At 59.2% G+C, this 21,927-nt stretch overlaps 1 protein-coding gene across 1 annotated transcript in view; it reads right to left on the bottom strand.

Moving 5' to 3' along the window:
• The window catches only part of ADGRB2 (adhesion G protein-coupled receptor B2), a 64,034-nt gene extending 44,456 nt beyond the window's left edge, over positions 1-19,578 (bottom strand). Inside the window, exon 1 of the mRNA XM_032132437.1 lies at positions 19,483-19,578. The gene's annotated coding sequence lies outside the window, so the exon portion shown is untranslated. The remainder of the gene's footprint in view (positions 1-19,482) is intronic.
• Between the last annotated feature and the right edge of the window lie 2,349 nt (positions 19,579-21,927).

Genomic DNA, 21,927 nt, shown 5'->3' on the forward strand with positions numbered 1-21,927 from the left:
CACCTGGGGTGAGGCCAGCAAGGGGTTGGGATACTCAGGGTGAGGTCCCCCATCCTCTCCCAGGTCCTGTCCCACTCCTGAAGGGGGCAAAACCCACCTGGAGTGAGGCCAGGAGAGGATTGGGATGCTCCGAACTCTCAGCATCAGGGTTCCCATCTCCTCCCAGCTCCTTTCCCACCTCTGAGAGGGGGCAAATCCCACCTGGGGGGAGGCAAATCCCACCTGGGGGGAGGCAAATCCCACCTGGAAGGAGGCAAATCCCACCTGGAAGGAGGCAAATCCCACCTGGGGGGACGCTCAGGAGCATCAGGATATTCAGGATGGAAAAAGCTTTATCCTTGCCCAGGATCCAGGCTCTCACCCAGCCCCATCCCAGCGTTTCCTTCACCCTCCCTGGCCAGGCTGGTCATTCCAAGGGGTGCTGGGCTGGGTTGGGAATGGGGTCCTGCTCCTGCTCTGAGCTCCGGGAGCCGGGGAAGGAGCAAACAGCTGGAGACAGGGAGGGCAGGAATGTGGGAACACAATGGATCGCGTTCCCCGGGTGTCTCTGGCTGGGAGGAACGGGGCTGGAATCACGGAACGCTTCCCCTCTGCTCTCTCGGAGCCTTTCAACTCGTAATGCATTTCGCTCCCCGCCTGAGCACCTTGCCGAGTCAAAAAGACAAATTTCCCGCAGCTTCAAAAGCTGCTGAGAGCCACAGCTCCGCGCTTCAGAGCCATCGCTCACCGAGCCAAACAGCCTCGGCTGCCCTCGCCCGCCCTGCCCTCCTCTGCCATCCCAAATTCCTAATCAGGGTTTTCCAGGGTGCCTGGTGAGGGGGATCAGCACAGGGAGAGCCCCCACGACAAAGGGGGACAAGGGGTGGTGTCACCCCCCCCCTGCAGCCAGAACCCCCAAGCCCTCCGTGCTTGAAATTCTCTGTTTCGGGGGGCTTTGGGCAGGGGGTGGCACCACCCCCGTGTCCCCCCGTGCCGTGGGGGTTCTCGCTGTGCTGATCCCCCTCAGCCGGCACCCTGGAAAACCCTGATTAGGAATTTGGGATGGCAGAGGAGGGCAGGGCAGGGCAGCCGAGGCTGTTCGGCTCCGTCAGTGATGGTTTGGAAGAACAGGCAGAGCCCTCGCGGCACGGGGGGGACACGGGGAGGTGCCACCCCCTGCCCAAATCCCCCCCCCCCCAAAAAGCAGGAAAACCAGAGGATTTCAAGCACGGAGGGTTTGGGGGTTCTGCACCACCCCGTGTGCCTCCAAACCATCACTGACGGAGCCTCGGCTGCCCTGCCCTGCCCTCCTCTGCCATCCCAAATTCCCAATCAGGGTTTTCCAGGGCTCCTGGTGAGGGGGATCAGCACAGGGAGAGCCCCCGCGACAAAAGGGGACGCGGGGAGGTGCCACCCCCTGCCCAAAGCCCCCCGAAACAGAGGATTTGGGGGTTCTGGCTGCAGAGGGAGAGCAGGAAAAGCTGGATTTGGCCTCGGGGCTGACAACGCGTGGCGCAGAGAGCCCAGCTCAGAGCGGGGCGGTGCCCACGAGCAGCACCCAAAGCTCAGCCGTGCCCTCGGTGCCCTCGGGGGTGTCACCAGCTGCCACCGCCCGCTCGGCCGGGGTTGGATCCAGTCCGCAGGCACGACACGTTCCACAACATTGCCCGGTAATTGCGTCTCCCAAAAAGCAATTACCACGCCAGCAGCCCCGCGGCGGCCGAGGCGACACGTTATTTATTCACCCGGCGACGAGGTGGCAGCCCTGAAATGTGGCTGGCACCGGGAACAGGGCGCTTAACCCCCCATCAAGAGGCCGTGACGATCACACCCGGCCCAGCCAGCTCCGTGCCCAGGGGCCACGACATCCAACTCCCCTGCCCGTGCCTCAGTTTCCCTTTTCTTGCCGTGATCCCAGCTCGTGTCGCCTCCCTGGATGCAAAGCCCAAGGGGAAAACAAGTTCCACCCACTCCTGACGCCAGCCCGTGGCGGATTTTCCATGGGCTGGGGTGAGCAGGGGGGTCTCTCCTCCTCACACAACCCCAAACAGGAGCGGATAACCCCAAATCGGGGGTTTTATCCCCTGGGTTAACCCCAAATAGAGGGGGTTTAACCCGTCACAGAGCGATTTAACCCCAAATGCTGCTCCTGCCTGGCTGAGGCCCTGCCCCATCTCTCCAGCTGGAGACACGGAGAAGTTTTCCCGCAGATGACAAAGCACCGTCTGGGGTTTGAGACGGCGAAGGGGGGAAAAAAACACAAGGAAAACCAGCAAAACAAAGCAAACCCCAACATTTCCCTCCAGGAGCACAGCGAGCAGAGGTGTCGGAGTGGGAGATGTCACTCGGCTCCGGCGGCTCCGGCAGACTTTGTTCATTTTGACTCCTGCGCTCAGGGCAGATCCAAACATTCCACAGCTGCTGGAATCCCCGGGTGGGATGGGAAGGGTCTGGATGGGTTTGGGAAGGGATGGGAAAGAGGGAAAAAATCTCTGCTCTCCCTCTATCAACATTCCCAACCGGCAGGAGACACGGGATGAGAAACCAGCTCAGAGCGGGTCTTGGGGGCACCTCCTGCCCCTCGCCCCGTGGGAAGGCAGTGGCAAATCCCATCCCACATTGGGACCAGGGAAAAGCTCATTTTCCACCGGGACAGAGGCAGGAAAATGTTGGGGTTTTTTTTTTCCCCGACCGATGGACCAGTTTTGAAACCTTCTCTGCAGTGAGACAGAGGATGGAGGTGACACGTTAAATCACCCAAGCGTGGCTGGCAGCGCTGGCAGCTCACCCGGGCAGAAAGCCGGGTGGTGCTGGGGGCACTCAGCCTTCCCCACCCTGCATGCCACCCCTTTCCCTCCATCCCAATTCCCGCATTCCTCAGGAGAACCACGTCCTCCTCCAGGGGCTCCATTCCCAGCACATGGAGGGAACACCCCGGGCACGGTGGGGTCAGGGTGGCACCGCTGGCTGAGGAGCTGGCCCGGAGCCGCGCGGCGAAGCAATTAGTAAATTAATTATCGAGCGGTAACGGAGATTTCATAGCTCGGAGCTGTCACATCACCAGTGTTTTGTCAAAGCCAGATGACGACTGGTGGAATTATTACTGCGGTGCTGGGGCTGGGAAAAAGAGGAGAGAGAGACTAGCAGGGAGAGGGGAGGATAAAAATATAAAGGGAAGAGATAGGGAAGAACAAGATAAGTGGGTTTTGTTGCTAATGGAAGCTGGCACGGGGACAGAATCGCAACTATTAGAAGACAACACACTACACTACGAGTGCCTCTGAATGATCCTCTTAATTAACGACGAGCACAAAAGGAGCCCCTGCCCACCTCCAAGCCCGCCGGCGCTGCTGGAAGAGCAGCCACAGCTCCGTGAGGACGCCCACGGATCCAGGCCGTGCCCAGCAGTGGCACGGAAAAAGCTGGAGATGCTCGGAGAGGAGGGAATGATCAGAGCCGAGGGCACGGACCCGACGGGGACACGAAAAAGAGCACGCGGAGGTCCCTGTCCCCTCCTGCCACCTCATCCAGGCCCAGACAGCAGGGGGACACAGCGTGGGGCTGGCGGCGATGGCAGCGCTCCTGGATGCAGGGATTGCAGAGCCCGAACGCCAAAGGGACGCGATTTTCCTTCCCCACCCGCCTCGTTTCCCCTCCATCTTTCCAGGGCCAGATTTAAGCTGCGTATCCAGTGTGATATAAAAATAACACCCCGCCCTCCCACTTGGGAAATTGATTCCTTCGCTTCCCACCCGGCTCCGGCTTTAAATATCCCCATTTACATGCAGATTGTGCTGCCTCCCTGCACCGCCTGGTGAGGAGCCCGTGGGTGGCTGCCTGGCCGTGCTGGGACCTCATCCTGCCGCTCCACCCCATCGCGAGGCAGCGACAGAGGTCCTGGAAGTCCCAGCGGTGCCCTGATGTTCCTTCCCAAGCTGGGAGGTGACACAGAGCGGTGGCACTGCCGGGCGGTGCCACCCTGCCCGCGTTTATCCAGGGAGAGCGCGGAGTGAGCCGCGGGTCTCATCCCAAATCCAACCCCACTAATCCCACCCCTCCAGTGGGCCCCGGCTGCTTCCCCGTCCCCAGCACGAGGAGCAGCAGATGCCAGGGATGGGGGGGGGGGGGATGAGGAGAACGTGGGCAGCCGTGGCTGCGCCCTACTTTTCCAGGGCAAAAATCTGGAGAGGGGAAGCGGAGCTGTCGTGTGAGCGGATCCAGCATCTGTGCCGGCTGGCAGAGCCTCACACCCACGGCCCCGAGCCCTCCCAGCCTCCCCAGCACGACCCACGAGGACAAAGCAGGGCGGGGGAAGGAAGACAAGCAGCGATTTAGGGGTCTCCCAGGTGTCCCAGATGGGCGCAGGGATGGGATAACCCCCACGGAGCCGGGGGACGTGGGACAGGAGCGGAGCTGGGATCGGCGCTGGCAGCGGCAGCCACCGCGTGTTGTAACTTCTGAGGGGAGGGAGAGAAAGGATGGGTTTGAAGAAGCCGCCGCAGGGCTCCCGGAGGGATCTTTGCCAGCTTCTCGAAGTGCTTAATTCCTTCCCCTCGGCAGCCGCGGGAGCAGCCGAGATTCATGGCATCGCTCCCGAGTTGTCCCTCCCTCGCCGCGTGAGGAGGGATCAAGGGAGCTGCGAAGCTTCTGCTTCCACCAGAATCCAACCCCGCGCCTCGGGGCAGAGCCGGAGGCCCCCCCAAATTCCTGCCGGGAAGATGCTGAGTGCGAAGCCTCCCCCGGCGTGGGATGCCGAGTTCCCCCCGGGGGTGACCAAAGGGGAGCTCGTGACGGCGCTCGGCCAATTTTGGGTGGAAAACCCCAGGATTTAGAGGAGTTTCTGGGGAAAGGATCATGGGCGCCAAGGGGAGTTCACAAATCCATCCTCGCCCTCCGGCACAGCTCCGTGTCCCAGCATTCCCTGATCCCAAACCGCCTCCCCGGGCTGAGGTTGGCAGGGAAATCATCATTCCTGCTGAAAAGAAGGAGGCAACAGGGCGAGCACAAACAGCATTTACATATCCTTAATTCTATTTTAGCACCTCTCGGGCTATTTCTGTCGCGGCAGAAACACAACAGGAGCGCAAGGCCAGAGAAAGGGCAAGGAACGGCTCGGAATGTGGGACACAGGGAGAGAAAATAAATCCCAGCCTCGGGAATGACTGAGCGCTGTCCCGCTCGTCGCAGCCTCTGTGCCCGTGTCCCCGGGCAGGACAAAGGGACCCAAGTGCCACCAGAGACCCCTGTCCCGTGTGCAGTGTGGGAGTGAGGAGGGGGCAGCGCTTTCCCTCGCTGCCCAGCTGGGAAAAGCAGCGGGAAGGATCCAGGAGCAGGGGGGACATTCCCGGGTGAGGGCAGCCCCCCGGAGCAGGAGGGGACAGGCCAGGGCATGGCTCCGCAGCATCCTCGCCCGTTGCCAGGACAACGGGATGTGATGGAGCCACCTCCACCAGGCCCAGCTCCGGGATGTTGGGGTGTGGGGGCCGCAGCAGGTTTGGGGTGAGGGGGAGCCCCCCAAGTCTCTTGTCCATACGAGAACCCCCCAAGAGCCACCTGCACCCAGCGGGCACAGGCAGGGATGTGGCCACGTGGCACAGCGGGAAAAGAGGGATGGAGCCCACTGGGACAACCTCAGATCCCGGTGGAGCAGACAAGGCACAGCCCCGGGGTCCCGCTGCCCACATCCCGAGGCCTCTGCCCCGCCACCAACGCGGAACAGGGATCAGGGGCTGGCAGGGGGTCCCCTGTGTCCCACGGCTCCCCAGCGCCCCGGGCAGAGGGGCTGGGAACGCCCGGAGGCTCTGGAGCAGCCATAAAGGTGCAGTTTCGTTTCTTTGCTGTTGGTGCCATGGCAACCTTTCCCACTTGGCTTAATTACAGAGCCGGCTGTGCCTTCGCGGGGGGGCCGGGGGTCTGCTCCTTCCCTGCTCCTTCCCTGCTCCTTCCCAGCTCCCCAGAGCCAGGGATGGAGGACAGGAGGCGGAACCCCCAAGCTCCGATGGGAGGAGAGTCCTCGCGCAGCCCCAAAGAGCATCCTCAGGGAGCAATCCTGGAGTGGAGCCCGTGCTGGGATCCACCTGGATGACAGGGCAAAGCCAGCAGGGCTGTTTCCATGATGGGAAAAGGCCTTTCCTGCTCCTCCTCCTCATGCCCTGGCTCATTCCTGCCCTTGTTGCTCCTCAAACTCCACCCTCGGCACCGGGTTGTCCCAGCCCATCCATCCATCCATCCATCCATCCCTCCATCCATCCCAACTGGAATTCCAAGCAAGGCCAGACCAAAGGGAACCAGAATTCCTTCGGTTCAGGCACCCCAGGCTGCACCTGGAAGCGTTCCCGGCTCAAAATTTCCTTCCTCTTCCAGGAGGAAACCACTCTGCGGTTGGATTCTCCAGGGGAGGATGCGGGAAAAGTCCATCCCAGCAGGCAAGAGGATCCCAAAGTGAATCCCAGCACGGAGCTAAGCAAATCCTTGAGTACCAAACGAGCCGGGATGAGACATCTCCATCCCCAAGGGGATCCCATGGGAATTTCCCTGCCCTGGGCAGGGCTCCTGCTGCGAATCCCTTTGTTATTAATTACAAACAATTATCTTCCCGTGGCAGCTGACCCCGACCCCGTGTCCGGCTGCCAAGCGGGCAGATGGAGCCCGGCCCCGCCGGCTGGTGGGGATTTAATGACCTTATTGATCCCAGAGAAATCCCACACGCTGTGCCCGCTGTGCCCGAGCTGAGCTCCCTCTCCAGGGGCAGATTTTGGAGCCCACGGGGACATCCAGGACTGGCGGTGGGAGGCAGAGCATCCCTGGAGGAATGCAGTTTATGGCAATTAAAAAAAAAAAAAAAAAAAGAGAGAGAGGGAAAAGGAGGTGGAAAGGAGCCCTCTGGAGCTGTGGAGAGCGTGAGAAATAAAAAACAAAAAAGAGAGAAGGGAAAATCTCCACACCCAACCCAAGCCAGCAGCAGTGCTGGGCTTCAAAGGTCACCTCTGGGCATGAATTTTAATTTCACACAGGAGTTTTGTTCATTTGTTAATTATTTTCAGATGAAAAGGGAGATATTCCTGCGGAGGGTGAGGAAAGGGCCACGGCAACATTTGAATTTCAAAGGCGAGCCGTTTGCAAGGAAAACACAAGGGGAGAGAAGGGAGGGAGAGCTCCGGGAGGAGAGAGAGGCTGGAGAGGTCCCCCACTGCCACGGCCTTGCTGGGGACACTCCGAGGGCACGGTGGCTCCATAAAAACCCCTGGAATTGCATCCTGATCCTCTTTCCAGGGAATATCGTGCGCACCACGGAAGCACATCATGGATTGGGGCTTCTTGTGCCTCCACTCCCCTCCAAGGAATGGGAACACCCGGGATGAGTCCCGACACCGGGATGTGGCGCAGGCTGGGGATGCCAAGAGGGAATTTTTTGCCCTTTCCATAGGTTCTGCAACCCCAGGAGGAGGAGGGAGAAGAGCAGAAGGTGTTGGAAAGAGCCAGGCGGGAGAGGGCAGGGATCAGGGAATAAAGCTGGGAATGCTTTTTCCCTCCTCCTTTTAGCTTTTAGGGTAAAATTTTGCTTTTTCTGGAGCCGAAGGAGCCCGGGGAGCCGCACATAAAACACAAGTGGGTGAATTAAATCCGCCCCTGAGGAATTCCCAGCACTTCCCAGCATCCTGAACCCCAAAACCGCTCTTTCACGGATGGAACGGGACCCCTGAGCATCCTGGAAAACTGCCTGGGTGGAAGAGGAAGGGGCTCACAAGCTCGCACCCAGGCAAATCCCGCCTGGAATTTCTCCTTCCCGGTTTTCCTTTTGCAGCGGAGCAGTGAATTCCCGGGAAATCATTCCCCAGGAAGGGTCCTGCCCGCACGAACAGCGACCCCACAGATGGGAGGAACCGAGTTCTTTTTCTAGGGATAAAGCAAGTATTTCCCTTCTCCAGATAAACGCGTTTATCCCCAAACAAGAGGTGGGAGGGAGGAATCCCAGGAGCCAGGGAGACCCTGAGCTCCCAGGAAATCATCCCTCAGACCCCCAGATCCTCCCCGCTGCCCCGTGCCTCAGTTTCCCCGCCCAGCTGGGCACGAGGAGCTGGGAAGGATCCTCGGGAAGAGGAAGATTAGAGCAAGGATTTATCATCATTTCTTCATCTCTGGCTGAAACTACCGGGGGGAATTTCACTCTCAGCTCCTCAGCCCTGCCAAATCCAGGGAAAAGTCCAGTTTCCACAGTTCTGAGCCCATCCTGATCTCCTAAACCCGAGCGATTTTATGCCTGATCAAGAATTAAACCGCAGCAGCCGCGATGGAGGAGAGCACGGGGGTGCAGGGCCGGGGGACAGAGGATGATCCCAAATCCCTGCACCCCTCCAACATCATCCCTGGAATGGGATTCCTGCGGGATAGAAAGGCGGGAAAGGGACCTGATGACCCCAGAACCCCTCATGTGCTCACCCATTGCCGAGAAGCAGCACAGGACACCCCAATATCCTCACCCCGCGTTACGGGGCCGTTCCTGGAGCTTCCCCATCCCGGGGCATTCGTGTCCCACTCCATAAATCCCTGGTTTCACCATTCCCTGTGGGGTCTGGCTAATGAAGCAGCAGGAAAATTAAGGGACGAGTTATTAATGAAGAGAAGCAAGCTCCGCTTTCCCTTCCGGCAGCACTGGGAGAGGTTTGGAGATTCCCGGCTGAATTCCCGGTGGAATTCCAATTCCCGGTGCCACCGGGGCTGGCAGTGCCACAACCCCGAGCTGGAGCCACCCCCTGTCCCCACCCCCGGCACCTGCTCGTGCCCCGAGGCGCTGAAATCGCTCTGTATTATGGGGTTTTTTTGGTTTTTTTTTCTTTTTAATGTGGCTGCAAGAAAACACCGAGCGGAGTTTGCAAAGATGGGGCGCATTTAAATGCAAATTGCGTTATTTCTGTCTCGGGGAGGGGAAAAAAAAAAAAAGCGTCATTAATACATTTTCTGCAATTTGGAGAAATCAGTGGCAATTATTTTTCTCGCAACGAGCCATTAGCCAACTTTCATTGGAAGGAGGTGGGGGGGGGGGGGAGAGGCAAAAAAAAAAAAGATCTCAAGGAAATCGTTGTGTGGCTGACACGTTTCCTCCCAGGTCTTCGAGCTGCCTGCTCATCCCAGGAATAATTAGGAAGGGAAGGAGCTCCAAAGTACTTCCAGGAGGCGGATGTGTACGAAGCCAAGTGTTTTTTCCGAAGGGTTGATCCAACACGTGCGTGCTCAGATCAACAGGATGGGATTTTGGGGGCTCTTCACGGAGAATTTTGGGTTGGGAGAGGCCTTAAAACCCATCCAGTTCCACCTTCCGCTATTCCAGGTTGCTCCAAGCCCCATCCAACCCGGCCTTGGGCACTTCCAAGGATGCAACATCCAGGATTTTTCCTGGAGCTCCGAATCCTGAGGGTCCAAAAGCTTCTCCAGCGTTTCCTTCATGCTCGTGCCCAGGTGCTGAGGGGTGTGGGGAGGGATTTATAGGATCAGAACGGAGGAAAAGGCCGCTCGGGGAGGGGTCTCAGGTATCCAGGTGGTGCCTGCCTCTGGAATGTGCCGGCCCCCGCTGGAATTCCGCAGCCGGTGGGATCTCCCGCCCGCTTTGCTGCTAAATGAAAGGGAGCAGAGAGGAGAGAAGAAAAGAGCGATCCGTGGCGAGATTAAAGGGAAAAGGGACAAAAAAAAAAAAAAAAAAAAAAAAAAAAAAAAAAAAAGGCGCCCGCTCTTGTCGGATTCCTCGGGGTGAAAAGCGAATTTCCATAATGCTGGAAGTGCTCATTAAGCGCTGTTAAGTGACAGTCCCCACCCCCGGAGCGCCGCAGGGGTGGCTCCTTCCCCACCAGGAACACACATTCCAGGCTCTCCGGGGTGGGATTTGGGATAAACCAGAGGTGCCAGGCTGCCAGCGCGACTTGGGGGGCAATCCCGGCACCGTTCCCGGCTGATTTTTCCTCGTCCTCCCTCCCTGCTCACACATCGGGGCCAGCAACGAACGCGAAGAGCCACAAAAAATCCCCCAAAAACAGCTGGGGAGCGACAAAGAGCCACCGAGCTCTGAGGGACATCCCAAACCAGGTTCCCGAGCTCTTGCAACGCCTCCTTGCTGCTGGATAATCCAGGAAAATCCAGAAAAAAAATCCAGTTCCCTCCTCCTGCCTGGGCACCCAGGAGCGAGAGCAGCAGCCCCCCACCCTCGGCACCCAGGGGCTGGTGGGTCCTGGGGGTCACCTGGGCTTGTCCCAAATTTCCAGTGGCCTCCATCCATCGATATCCATCGATATCCATCGATATCCATCGATATCCATCGATATCCATCGATATCCAAGAATCCCACGCTGTCCCACAGACCCTGTCCAGAGCAGCCGAACTGGGGTTGCCCTGGGCAGCTCCCGCGCTGTCCCACCAATCCCAAATCTCCCGCCTCCCCTCCCGCACCCTTCCCGAGGCCGCCGAGCCCTTCCCCATCCATCCCTGTCTCCTCACGCCCTGCCCTGCTGCCACCCCCTCGGCCGGGTGACGGATGGCCAGGGCGACCAGGGGGCGAGCAGAGGTGGGAGACCAAACCCCCCCTTCCCAGGAGGAGCCGTGGGGATGGAGCTCCAGGGTCCTTTTCCCGGGATAATCCTCGGCCACGGTGACGGCTCGCGGCTGGTGATGGATGAGCGCTGCCATCCCCGCTGGCCCTTTCCTATTGATTTTTGGGGTTTTTTAATACACATCATAACCCCGGCGCAGGGATTGCAAACACCTGGATCAGCACAGGGAATGGATGAGGAGCATAAAACATCCTCGGGATAGATGTTCCCCTTGGAAAAGGGGCACCGAGGGCTCCGGGGATGGAGCAGCAGCAAGGAAGGGGTTGGACATCAAACCCTAAAACCACCCCAAAACGCGCCCAGGTGGTTTCAGGGGGGTGACAGCGTCCTCACAGCCACAGGACACGGATCCTGCCCTCAGCGGGACTTCCAGAATTAATTCCCAGCTCCTGCAAATCTCCTTTGTCCCTGCCTCTCTCTGCTCCTTGTCACCTCCTTCCACCCCAGCACAAATCGCTGATCACCGTCCCAAAATCACAGCCCTGAGGCTCTGAGGGTTTTTCTGGCGGGGTGTCCCCGCTCTCCATGATGCCAATCCCGGGCTCTCCAAAGGATCCAGCTCCCGGCTCAGTGTGGAGCACATTTTAAGGGCCATAAATTCTGGGGATGCTTAATCACAGCCCCGTATTTCAGCCGGCGGGTGACTGATCTCCTCTCCGCTTTTAGGAGCTTTTTTCATGTCCTCTTCCGCTCCGATATGGATCCAATATCTCCCGCAGCGGCCAGGGTCATAAAGATAAAAAACGGGATAATTGAGGAAGGAGTTTTATCGGTGGGAAAATACGGGAGCGCACGAAGCAGCTCTGACAACTGTTTTTGGGGCTGCTGGGAAAGACCCTCCTGCTTCATTCCAGCCGTCCCAAAGCTCCCAAATCGCAGGGAGGCACCGATTTTGGAATATCGGGAGATGCTGGATGAGAGAGGGGGTTCAGAGCAGCGCTGCACCCAAAAAAACGCTGCCGGAGCAAAGGATTTGGGGTGGAAAAACTTCCAATAAAGGGGAGCAGCCTCTCCTTTCCTGATATTTGGGGTGGAAAAACTTCGGATGAAGAGGATCAGCCTCTCCATTCCCATCGTTTGGGGTGGAAATGGCGGAGGGAAAAGGGTGAAAGCGGGATTTTGAGGAAAGGAATCATTTTGCCTGGAAAAACTTTGGATAAGGTGGATCAGCCTCTCCTTTCCCGATGTTTGGGGTGGAAATTGTGGAGGGGAAAGGATGAAAATGGGATTTTGAGGGAAGGAGACTTTGGGGCTGTTCTGACACTCACGGATGTCCCTGGTCCTGTCCCAAGGTCAGGGCTGGAGCATTCCAGGGAAAACGCTGCCGGCTGGAACTGTCCCGCTCCAGTTTAGGAGGATTTTGGCTTTCCCGAAGCTCGCCACAGACATCAATCCCACATCCCATGAGTCAGGAACAGCCCGGCACGGCACAGAGGGGGCGGGAAGGGCGGGAAGGGAGGGATGGGAGCTGATTTATAAACACAGCGTTTTATGGAAGTGGGAAATGGAGAGGAAACGCCGGGATGGGCTCGGCGCAGAGCGGCAATTCCAAGGGTATTCAGGATAAAAACCCAATAAATTCCGGGCCGCCAGGCAGCTCCGTGGAGCTGAGCAGAGCAGAGTGATCCCCTCAGGCTCCTTCCCTGCTCCCATCATTTTGGGAATGGGATCAGCATCCCACAGCCCCCCAGGATTAAACCCCTCCGTAGTCGAGGCCTCTCCAAAAATCCAGTAGAAGACCCTCTCCTCCCCTTGCTCATTCCAGCGCCATCCCAGCGCTCTCCCCGAGGAATTCCTTGCACATTCCATGCCACAGGAACGCCAGTTCCTCCCCACACGATCCCAGCTCCATCCCTGAGTGCCGCAAGCCCGGCACGGAGCCCTGGAGCTCCGGTGAGCCGCTCCCTGGATGAGGCGCGGCGCTAATTAAAGCACCCCTGACTACAGCTCCATTACAATTAACAGACAATTAGCAGCACAAGCTGGCGCGCGGCAGCGACGAGCACGAGCTGGCAGCGAGACAAACTCCCTGTCCCTTCCCGGCGGGATGGCTTCTCCCGATGCGGCTTTGGAGATCCTTGGGCTGGGGAATTCCAGCTGCGCTCCCGGCACCAAAACAGCGCTGGAGCTGCTCCACCACACCCTTCCCTTCTTCCTTTTTTTTCCCTTCCCTTCGTCCTTTTTTCCCCCCTTCCCTTCCATTTCTTTCCCTTCCTTTTCCCCCTTCCCTTCCCTTCCTTTTCCCCCTTCCCTTCCCTTCCTTTTCCCCCCTGCCCTTCTCACAGGAATATTCGCCCCCTTCTAAAATTTCCCCAAATCCCACCCGCCGCCCCTCCCTTTACACCCAGCCCTGGTTTATTTTTCCACTCTTAATTCCTAAATTCCCAAAGACCGAGTAATTAAGCCTCCAATATCCCGGGAAATCGTCCATGTCCTTCCGCTGGATGCCATCCTGGCGGGAGGGGACAGGGCCAGCCGGGCTCGGTGACATCGCGCCGAGCTCCCTGAGAAAAGGTGGTGGTGGGCGAGAGGGAGCCCAGATTTCCTGGGAAAACCCCTTTTCCTGAGATTATTTGAGCCTGGGGATGGATTGGGACGCAAGCCAGCACTGAGGATGGCTCTGGACACGCAGGACCCCGCCCCAGCACCTCCTCCAGCAGCACGACGCCACCATTCCCATTCCCAATCCCGGCAAAACCCTCCCCGCGCTCCTCCGAAACTCCGGGATTCGGGATTCCTCCTTTTCCTGCGTCAACACGAGGATCCCGCCAGCTCCTCGAGCAGGCACGATTATCAAGAATTTATCAAAAACCACAACACGCCGAGCCCCTTCCCTCGTCGCGCTCTCCCCCTCTCCAGCGGGTTCGGGAATCGCTCGGCTTTCCCTGGATCTTTCTGCCAGAGCTTCACGCTAATTCGGTTTGATCCTCGCTCGCCGGGGTCCCGGCGGAGCTGGGGCTGCGGGAGACAGGCTGGGAATGGTGCCGGGATGCTCCCGGAGAGAGATGCGAGCTGACAGCGCGGCTCCCGAGGGATGCGGGCACCCGCGCCGGGAGCCGCCGGGGCGGGGAGGAGAAAACCGGGATTAAAGGCTGGGAATGAGAGCCCATCCCGGCAGGGCGTTCGTGCTTAAACGCACCCAGAGCCTGCGTTAGCCCCGCTGGGGCTGTTGTGCGGCTTTATTTGATGGCTTTAATTAATTTGTTGCTCCACACGCGGCTCGGTGCTCCCCCCACGCGCGTGGCTGCGGCTCCTGGGACACGCAAGGGAGCCCAGGGGGGGCCCCAAGCTGTCCCCCCTCCTCACTCCCCCAGCAGCGGTGTCCCCAGATCCTGGTGGCCTGGCCCAGTGGCCCATTTTGGTGGCCCAGTTTGGGGACCACGGGGTCCCAGGCAGGGCCAGAGGTGCTCTGAGCTTCCCATCATGTGCTCGACCTTCCCCAACAGGGCAGGAGCTTCCTCCTGCTCTATCCTCTTCCTCCTCCTCCTCCCAGGCAGCACAGCTGGGCCAGTGGATGCAAATCCACCCCAACTCACCCAGTCCTGTTGTTGCCTTCATTAGGGTCTCATTAGGGGCCCACGAGTCCCCCAAAACTCCGTGGTGACCCTAATTAGGTGGCCCTGTCCCTGCCCCATGCTGGGCTCGCCCTCTCTGCGCTGAACCCCAAAACAATGAGAGGACAGGGAGCCAAAAAGGACCAGGGATGGGGCTGGGGTCGCTGTGGGCTGTGTGACATCCCAAATTCCCAGAGGAATGGCAGCTCGACATCACCCCTTGTGCTGTCCTGGCAGCCACTCCTTGAGGGGAATGAAGGCACAAAAGCCCTGGGGACAGCCTGGAGAGGGACAGGGACACGGAGAGCGGCGCTGCGGAGGCAGCGTGGTTGTGGTTGTGGGGGGAAATAAAAGGAACTAAAAAGCCTCTATAAATGATGTAATTTCTCCCGCCAGGCTGGGAACAGGAGCGAGGTGGCTGCAGGTGACAGCCAGAGCCTCTGAAATGCCAAACCAGCCGTGATGCCAGCGCTGGGGTCACCTCCGTGTCCCCAAGCCACAGATCGGCTCCTCTTTGGCCACCCCGGAGTGCTCGGGGCTGCAGCCAACAAAGGGACCCGCCGGGACCTGGGCCTGGCAGTGTTCCCTCTGTCCCTGCTGTCCCCTGCTGTCCCTAGTCACCTCCACCATCCCATTCCCCATGCACAGCAATGCCAGCAGGAGGCTGCAGGGCATGGATTCAGTGATTGATGGGCTGAGAGGAGCCAAAGGTCCCGGCCTTGTCACTGTGCCAGCACCGGGAGCATCCCGGAGCACATTTATGGCTCCCGTCCCTCCTTTACACATCCCAAAGTGCTCCCTCCCAGGCTCGCGCAGCTTTTGGAGGGCAATAAATCCCCAGGTTGCTGATTGGGGCCATCCCAGACTCCATCCCAAACCCCATCCATGCCTCTGGGATGTGAAAACCCCCCCTAGCCCCATCCCAAATCCCACACCCCAGGGACTGCATGCCCCCACGTGAACATCCCAGTAACACACCCCGGGTTTTCCTTACTTCATCCTCCTTCCCCATCGTCACTCCCGAGGAAAATGGGATCGGCCCTCTCCCTCCTGTCTCCCCGGGCTCCCTGAGGAGCAGCCGGCAGATGTTCGCTCGGTGCCAATCTGCATCCTGCTGGATTCCATAATAATATCAATTATCCCAAGCTTTCATCCACGGAGCTCTGTGTTCCCTGGGAAATAGAGATGGATGGAGCTGCTCCACCGCCAGCCAGAGGCGCACGGGGTCCTGAGGACACCAGGCTTGGTGCCAGACAGGGAGGTCACAGCGGTGGAAGGGGCGAGGAGAGCCTGGGGCTGGATTTCCTCTGGGAAATGGGAAAACGCCGCAAAACTCATTGCCAGTCCCAGCTGGAGGCGACACCCCGAGCTCTGTGCTGGTGGATGGGGAAGAGCAGAGATTCCTGGGGACATCCCGGCTCCAGGCATGGGATACCTGGCAGATGGGTGCTGGCACCCCCTTGGCAGGCCACTGCCACCACGGGTCACCCGCCTGGAACATCCCGGCTCTGGCACCGCTCCCTTGGAGCTTCCCTCAGTCGGGAGCAAGGTGGGATGAGGGTGGCAGCACCCCAGATTTCCCCTGGAAAGCCGGATCTTTCCCAGGGGATTGTGCTGTCCCTGCTTCCCGAGCTGCCCGACAAGGAGGGGGATCCTTTTTTTTCCGCTCCCGTTCCTGTTTTGGCAGCACTGGAGTCAAGTAGCTCAATTAAGCAATAACTGCCTCTGTACAGCTGCCCACACAGCCTGCGGTAAATAATTAAATGCTGAAATAATCCAGCAGATGGGAAGCAGCATGGAGAGGGATCCGGGAGGAATCCTCCCTCCTGCCCCGCTCATCCCTGGCCCTGCCACAGCACCGGGACGCCGAGCCATGGAAATAGAGGGAAACACCTGGAGGGGAAAATCCCGACTCCCACCACGTGTCCCCCCTCCCCGAGAAGCAGAACGTGGAAAAACATCATGGAAAATTTTAGCCGAGCCCTGGTATTGATCTGGAGGCAAAGCACATCCCCGAGCCAGCCCGCAGCTCCTCTCGCACATCACCCGCCTTTATCTGCTCCAACGCAAAGCAGGAGCATCACTGAGAGGCCTCATTAGCAGCCGCTGATAGATAAATATTAATTCCAAACCCTCTGGAATGAGGATCCAGCTTGGAGCTGGGAGGGTTTGGCCGGGAGGCTCTCTGTCCAGCCACCAGCGTCACGCAGCAGCTCTGCTGTCCCAGCAATTCCTGGCGTGGAATTGGCACCATCCATGTGCCACATTCCCTGTCTTTTCCCAGGCAGAGCCGGAGCGAGGGCAGCAAAGGCAGTGAGAGCTTTTCCAAAGGGTGATCCAGCCCTATCCACCTCCCAAAAATCCCTTTAACGGTCCCTAAAATCCCTTCCTGCCATTCCCAAGGGCCGGCACACGGGGATGGCTGGGGGGCAGTGGCCGGGGGATGTTGTTGCACAGCGATCCCGGCTCCCGGCAGGCAGCCGGAGCCTCCTCTCCATATTCACATTTCCATCACATCCTCCTCAGACAGCTCCACTCCACTCCTCCATCTGCTTAAATGCCACCTCCGAGAGGGATTGGCTCCCAACAGCTTCTCCCCTTGTAGCTCGCTCCTCGTTCTCCTCCTCAGGATTTGCATGCCTGATCCGGGGAATTCGCGAGGGCCTCGGATTTTGTGGGGCCTGGGAGCCAGGCAAAATGTGTCAGCCTGGGAATGGGCAGGGGATGGGCTCCAAACCTGAATTTCTTCATGGAAAACAGAAGCTTTTGGGTCCAGAACATCCCGGGAAAGGCTGAGGTGTCCAATTCTAATGTCACCCACTTGGGGACATCCTCGGGGAGGGTCCCTGCCGCAGGCTCGCAGCCAGGAGGGATTTATTTTCCGAGTGTGAATTGAATCTCAGGTGAGAACAGATTTTTCCTGCCAGATCCACCTGCCCGGCACATGGAGAATCAGATAGGGGAAGTGATCCCGGGAATCAGGAGAAAGCGATCCCGGGAATGAGATGGGGAAAGTGACCCCGGGGAATGAGATCGGGAAAGTGACCCCGGGAATGAGATCGGGAAAATGATCCCGGAATGAGATTGGGAAAGTGATCCCGGGAATCAGATCGGGAAAATGACCCCGGGAGACGCCTTACAGATCGGTATCTCCGTTATCAGCTCCCGGCCCAATTCCCCAAACACCCCCGGGGCTTAATCCCACACCCAAACCAGCCCCATCGAGGCAAAATGCAATCCTGGGAAGAACTGGGATGAACTGGGATGCTCTGGGTATCCCCCCAGCCTGCCTGGAGCTGCACCCGAGCTCCTCAGCGCGAGCATCATCCATGGACCTGCTGCCACCTCCGATGGCTCCGGCGGCTCCATCCTCGGCCAAAACCCCCTTTTTGTCACCTCCCAGCCTCTCCTTTGGGGACCCCCGCGCCTGTCCCCCCCTCGCTTTGTGCCGGGAGGGCGCCGGGGCGGGGGGACAGCGGAGCTGCTGCTGGCAGGGATGTGACAGGGTGTCACAGCCCCTTTTCCCCCCCCCCCCGGCACTCGCTGTCACAGCGCGTTTTTTCCCGGGCAGCTACTGAATAATTTGCATCCGCCACGACGCAGCTTCTGGGCCGTGTTTGTCAAAGTCAATCTGCGCCTCGCTGCCTCCGGAGATTCCAACACGATCGCGGCGTCCGGGCTCATGGATGGGCACCGGGAGCGCTCCGGAGCTGCCCACGGAGCCGCGCGGGCACGGCCGGGATGGGCCTGGCACCTCCCGTCCGTCCCAGTGCAGCCCCTAGGGGTGCAAATTCCTGGGAGGAAGGCAGGAAACAGCCTGTGGGTGACACCAGGACAAATCCCTGTGTCCCCTCATGCCTGGGATGAGCTGCGGTGATCCAAAGGGATTAAACACCGGTGCAGGAGCATCACATCAGCCCCCGTCTCCTGAACCCCACCGGATGCAAATTCTTGGGAAGCAGCAAGGAAAGAGCCAGCAGCTTGTGGGTGACACAAGGATAAGGTGTCCCAGTCCCCCACGGATGAGGGACATCCCTGGGATGAGCCATGGTGCTCCAGGGGGAACAAACACTGGTGCAAGAGCATCACCCCAAATTCCAGCATCAGCCCCCAGCTCCCTGAACCCCAGGGATGTAAATTTTTGAGAGGATGAAAGGAAGGAGCCACCAGCTTGTGGGTGACACAAGGTCAAGGCGTCCCTTGGGGACATCCCTGGGATGAGCCATGGTGCTCCAAGGGAAATAAACACCGGTGCAGGAGCATCACCCCGATTTCGGCCTCAGCCCACGTCTCCTTCAACCCCAAGGATGTAAATTCTTGGGAGCCAAAGGGGAAAGAGCCACCAGCTTCTGGGTGACACAAGGACAAGGTGTCCCTGTGCCTCCTCATCCCTGGGATGAGCTCCAAAGGGAGCAAACACCACTGCAGGAGCATCACCCCCAATTCCAGCATCAGCCCCCAGCTCCCTCCACGCCAAGGAAGCAAATTCTTGGGAGCCAGGAAGGAAAGAGCCACCAGCTTGTGAGTGACACAAGGACAAGTCGTCCCTTGAGGACAATCCCTGGGACATCCCTGGGATGAGCCACGGTGCTCCAAGGGGACTAAACACCAGCACAGGAGCATCACCCCAAATTCCAGCCTCAGCCCAGGCTGCTGCCACGAGCTGGGGGGGGCTCAGCCCCGCCTCGCCCCCGTCCCTGGCACCGCGGGAAGGGGCCAGTGGCTGCTCCTGGATGTTCCCTCGGTGACAGCTGTCGATCCTGCGATAGACTCGTGTTCCCTGGGAGCCTGGCTTTGTTCCCTGCACAAAGGGAGCTGCCAGGGAGCGGTGACAGCAGCGGCACAGAGGGATCAAGGCTGGCTGCGACGTGGGAGAGGGACGGCTTTTGTCACAACCCTGCCAGGCACGGTGGCAGCGGACTGGGCTGGGAGCACAGATGGAAAGAGGGAAGAGCCAGAGGGTCATCCCTGCTCCTTGCTGATCCCCCTGAGCTCAAAAACGCCCCAAAAGCCGCTTTATGGGGCGTGCCCGCCCACGTTCCCCCAGGTTCCTGATCTGGAGAGACGAGGGAACAAGTGTGACAATGGGGACACGTCGGGGTGCTGACAGTGATGCCACAGCCCTGGTGGGGTGGAGCCAGAGCTTTTCCATCTCTGCCAGGACCCTGCAGGCTCCATGGCCACAGCCAGACCGGGCCACCCAGGGGACGCCAAAGCAGTGGCAGAGGGTGCTGTGACCTCCAGGGCGCTGTCACCCCCCCTGTCCCACTCCCCCAAGGCAGGACACGCTGCTGTCCCCTCCCTCAGCTCCATCCAGCTCCAATTCCAACCCCTGGGATCCCCTCACTCACCTTCCTGCCAGCCCTCCTAAATCCCAGCGAGCATCTCCCGGGCTTTGCCGTGAGCCGGCCGCATCCAGGCTCTCCATCCACGTCCTGCGGCGGCACGGCCTCCCCTCCGCTCCCAAACTTCCCAAATCCAGGGGAGTGGGGGCTGTTCTCGCTTTCCTGCGCTATCTATAGTCCCCTCCATACCTCTATATATAGATTCTATATCTCCCAGCTAATCTCTCCGCAATCATAAAGCCATTAAATTAATTAACCGAGGCAAAGAGAGGGAAAGGGCTGGAGGGCCCCCGGAGGACAGAGGAGCGCTTTATTTATCATTATTTATTTATCTCCCCGATTTTCAAGGCGGGTCAGCCCCAGCGGCTGCCCACTCCAGCTCGGCTTCCGACCACACAGAGCAGATCCATGCTGAGCCATCATCCCAACCTCTGCTTCTCCTGGTGTTCCAGGTGGGGAATGAGGCAGGAGAAGAGCTGGAGGTGCTGGAATCTGCATTTCCACGCTGGATGCAGAGCATGGGATGGGTGGGAGGGCGGTGCTGAACCCCACACCCATCCCCATTTTCGCGGCGCCCTGCGGAGCCGGGCGAGAATTCCAGGGGCGGGCAGGGAGGGTGTGAAGTGGTGACGATCCAGGAGCGCTGCCAGGAGCGAGGGAGCTGCAGCCGCCAGCGGGAGCAGCCGCAGGCGCCGGAGCTCTGGATGAGCCCCTGGATTGGAGGGAGAGCTCGGCGTGGGTCGATTCCGGCGTGTTTGCAACCAAATCCAACCTCGGCTCGTCTGCTTGGGGTTTGGGGAATGTCGTCACCCCGAGCTGGGCATCCTTGGAGCTTTTCCAGGGAATCTGGGGCAAATCTGGGGCTGAACGCAGTGGGGGAAGGAGAACCCAGGTGGAGAGGTGGAAATGGGGAGAGATGGAAAACTCCGGCTCCACCTCACCCGGGCTTCGGCCCCGCTGTCACCACCCCCATGTGTCCCCACTGTCACACTTGTCCCCTCATCTCTACGGGTGAGGGAGCTGGGGGAACACGGACAGGCACACCCCATAAAGGGATTTTTGGGGCATTTTGGAGCTCAGGGGGTCAGCAAGGAGCAGGGATGAGCCTTTACAAGACCTCTGGCTCTTCCCTCTTTCCATCTCCCAGCTCAGCCCGGTGCCACCGCGCCTGTGACAAGGCGGAGGGACAGACACGGCCAGGAATGGCAGGACTGGGAATGCTTCCCTCTGATCCCCCCGGCTGATGGATCGTCTGTCTGCCTGCAATCCCCGGCAGTCACTCAGCCTCTAATCCGCAGCCCTGGCGCATTCTCCTCGTTGACAAGGAGCTGACACGGTTTTCATGGCACTTAATCAGCTCTTTAAATTTAATGCCCCAATCGGCGGCATCGACGGCGGCCACTCCGCCCCGGCCGGGTGGGGGGCGGCAGGAGGGAGGAAATCCCTGCTGGAATTTCAAGGATGGAGCTGTTTGCAGCAGCCAGAAGCTCCCCCCCCCAAAAAAAAATCCCAGCTCGGCTCCCAGCTCTTCCCGTTTTCTCTCCTTCCCTCGGGAACAGCCCAGGAATCAGCAGGGCGTGGTGGCCCCGGGGCCTGGTGGCATCCGCCCCACAAAGTCCGGGACACAGCCCCACATTCCAAGCCCTTGGATCCCCGGGAGCCCCCCCAGAGTGACCCCGGTGGCACAGGGCTCTGTAGTGGGGTGAATCCTGTGGTGACACCGGATCACAGCCACCGCGGAGGTGACAGGGAGGTGACAGCAGCCAGGGGTGAGGCTTGATGGGCAGGGCAGGGAGATTGGCTGGGATCAGGGGAGAGGAGCATCGGGAATGGCCACAGCAGGGATCGGTGACATCCAGGCACCTCGTGACAGCCAAAGCCGAGCGCTGTGGGAAGATGGGGATGATGGGCTGTATTCCACCCAAAAAACATGGAAAACAATGGGAATGGGGGTGAGCACAGGGATGGGGGTGAGCAGAAGGAATGGGACCGGCACAGGGAATGGGGTGGGCATAGGGAATGGGATGAAGACAGGAATGGGATGGGCACAGGGAATGGGATGAGGAAATGGAATGGGATGGGCACAGGGAATGGGGTGGGCACAGGGAATGAATGAGGAAAAGGAATGGGATGAGGAAAGGGAATGGGGATGGGCACAGGGAATGGGATGAGCACAGGGAATGAATGAGGAAAAGGAATGGGATGAGGAAAGGGAATGGGGTGGGCACAGGGAATGGGATGAGCACAGGGAATGAATGAGGAAAAGGAATGGGATGAGGAAAGGGAATGGGGAGGAAGAAAGGGAATGGGAGGAGCAGGGGAATGGGACGGGCACAGGGAATGGCAGGGGAACAGGGAATGGGATGAGGAGAGAGATGGGGATGAGCACAAAGAATGGGATGGGTACAAGAATGGGTGTGAGCACAGGGAATGAGATGAACACAGAGATGG

Source organism: Corvus moneduloides, chromosome 23, assembly GCF_009650955.1.
Source record: "Corvus moneduloides isolate bCorMon1 chromosome 23, bCorMon1.pri, whole genome shotgun sequence".
Lineage (NCBI taxonomy): Eukaryota > Metazoa > Chordata > Aves > Passeriformes > Corvidae > Corvus > Corvus moneduloides.